Below are 2,894 nucleotides of genomic sequence, written 5' to 3'. Positions count from 1 at the left end.
AAAGGTCACATGTCCGTGTGAGCAAACCGTGTGCCTCATACGGTATTAGACACACCTATGTGTCTAGGCCGTGGCGAAACAGAGCATACATATTGACTTATCCACACGGTCACAAGACACACCCGTGTGTCTAGCTCGTGGTCGAAATTGACTTGGCCACACGACTTGGCACACGCCCGTGTGTGTATGACCGTGTGGTCTGCCCAGGCTCATTTTAAAATGGCCCTCGAGCAACACGACAGAGACACACGCCCGTGTCCCTGCCCGTGTGGGCAAAAATAGGCCATTTACAAGGCCAATATGCCATCCATTTGGGTCCTCCCCACAAATTTCAAAATCAAGCATCATATATGCAACATTTTCAGCCAATTTCAACTTCAAACATGAATCAATCATTCCATAATATCATCAACCAATTTCATGCTCATTCTCTATATCAAGGCATACCCAAAATCATAAGCCAAATTCATTCAATCATACTTTACCAACATCTCAATTTCTTATCCAACTTCATACCAAACCTATACCAAATTTAAAAATTAAGCACAACCAAATTGACCATTTCATTTAGTCATTCATATGCATCAAATCATACCATTTTCTCATCACATAAACCATAACAAAACCAAACCATATTCACATTCATTATCAGGCCATATCACTTGCCAAAACATATATTTACATCTACAAACATATTCACATACTTCTAGTCTATACATGCCACATAACCAAATCGTAAAACATTATTTACTGAAATGATAATCGAATAGTGTGATGACGTCTCCATCGACTTCCAACCCGAGAAAATCTCTGAAAATCTATAAACATAGGAAAAACACACAGAATAAGCTTCGAGAGCTTAGTAAGCCATAAGCAAATAAATCTACACATGATCATATATATAATTCAACTTGAATAAGCCAAATTTAGTTAACTTCATACACATATTCAATCACTTAAGTTATATAATCCAACATCACCACATTAAGTAAATTCATTAGGCTTAGTTATCGGTGAACATATAAACCATGCTTTCAATTTCAAATAACAACCATTAGATCATACATATAAATTAAGCTTGCACAATTTCATTACATAACCAACCGAAACATGGTCATTTATTACATTTCATGATAGAAATATATCAATTTCTTTTTATGCATTTCAAAACCCGAATAACCATAATAAATCACATATTCAAACCATGTTCCATTTTTCATAATTCTCATGTTCGAAACATAGGACCACAATTTCATATAACGAGCATATATAACACATCATTCATTATCATATATTTCACATATTGCCATTTGAATCATACTCACATTTCATATTAGAGTTTCGAATCATATATAGCAAAACACAATTACAATACCACATTTTTCATATAATTCATTTGATCATAGTTCACTTGCTAGCATCCACATCTCATTTTCACATAGATCATATATCAACTGATCATAATCATACTCACTTTCATTGCTTAATTTCATATACATCGCAACATACCTGATTCGGATGCACATTCATATACTTATTTATTTCTCGAAATGCCCGTTGAACCATTCGGAATCAATAAGGATACTCGAATAGCTCATAAACTCGTACAACACCAACGTCCCGGATGTGGTCTTACATGTAATCAAATATCGAAGCCATTGTCCCAGACAGGGTCTTACACGAAACCATATACAACACCAATGTCCCAGACATGGTCTTACACGTAAATCACAAATCGATGCCAACGTCCCAAACATGGTCTTATATGAAATCACATATCGATGCCAACGTCCCAAACTTGGTTTTACACGAAATCATATATCGGAATCCTATGTCATGACATATGTATCCTAACTATTCCTAAGGTTCGTACAGGGCTTTCGGACATCGTAACTCGATCGATTCAAGCTCGTAAATATTGCTCCCATGCTTAATTCAATTCAGCATATACATATACACAAGTAATAATTCAATTCGACACTATTAATATATATACAATCAAATTTAACGATATTTATTTACTTATGGACTTACCTCGTACTAACACGAACGGACCGGAACAACTATTCGATAATTTTTTACTTTCCCCGATCCAAATCTGATTTCCTCATTTCTTGATCTAATTCAATACAAATTTAACTTATTTAATCACATATTTACTCAAAATCATCCAAAAACACATAAAAGGGCAATTTGCACTTTAGCGCTTAACATTTTATATTTTTCCCCATTTAGTCCTTATTTCACAAAATACAAATATTCAAAATTTGACCACACCCATGCTTGGCCGAATTTCACTAAGGTCCCTAGAAGTCCATTTCTTTCATTTATTTCACATTTTAACCCCTCAATTTACAAAATTTACAATTTAGCCCAAATTACTTAAATTGATCAAAAATTCAAATACAAAACATATTTATCTATCATCAAGCTTCCATATTTCATCAATTAACATTTCAAAACTCACAAAATCAACAATGGCATAACTAGAAATTATCATCAAATTCTGAAATTGAGGCATGGGCTAGGTAAAGCACGAAGCAACGATCTCAAAAACGTAAAAATTATCAAAAACCGATCAATTAACATACCTTAATTAAAGATAGCCATGGCCGAACCTAGCTTGCTTCTTTTCTTTCTTATTCTTTGCCAATTTCGGTCAAAATAATGAACAAATGCATGACCACTTTAATTTATGTTTTATTATAATACATATTATTCATAATTTACCTTTTTACCCTTTATAATTTAATTAGAAAATCATATAATATAAGCCCATAACCGTCCATGCTATGAATTAATGGCCTAAATTCATTTTAAAGCCTCCACATTAAAAGAACATAGTATTATTACACTTTAACAAATAGCTAGCCATTTTTACAATTTACGCGATT

The 2,894-nt window shown here is 33.4% G+C and overlaps 1 long non-coding RNA gene across 1 annotated transcript; it reads right to left on the bottom strand.

Annotated features, from left to right (window-relative positions):
• Positions 1-554: 554 nt before the first annotated feature.
• Positions 555-2,692, bottom strand: LOC128285740 (uncharacterized). The gene is made up of 3 exons (XR_008276280.1): positions 2,592-2,692; positions 2,035-2,119; positions 555-818 (listed from the first exon to the last, which is right to left on the bottom strand). It is a non-coding gene; the product is annotated as an uncharacterized LOC128285740 (long non-coding RNA).
• Between the last annotated feature and the right edge of the window lie 202 nt (positions 2,693-2,894).

The sequence above is a fragment of the Gossypium arboreum genome, chromosome 12, assembly GCF_025698485.1.
Source record: "Gossypium arboreum isolate Shixiya-1 chromosome 12, ASM2569848v2, whole genome shotgun sequence".
In the NCBI taxonomy this organism is placed as follows: domain Eukaryota; kingdom Viridiplantae; phylum Streptophyta; class Magnoliopsida; order Malvales; family Malvaceae; genus Gossypium; species Gossypium arboreum.
Note: the sequence above shows the minus strand (reverse complement) of the source record. Positions and strands in the feature narration are given on the sequence as shown.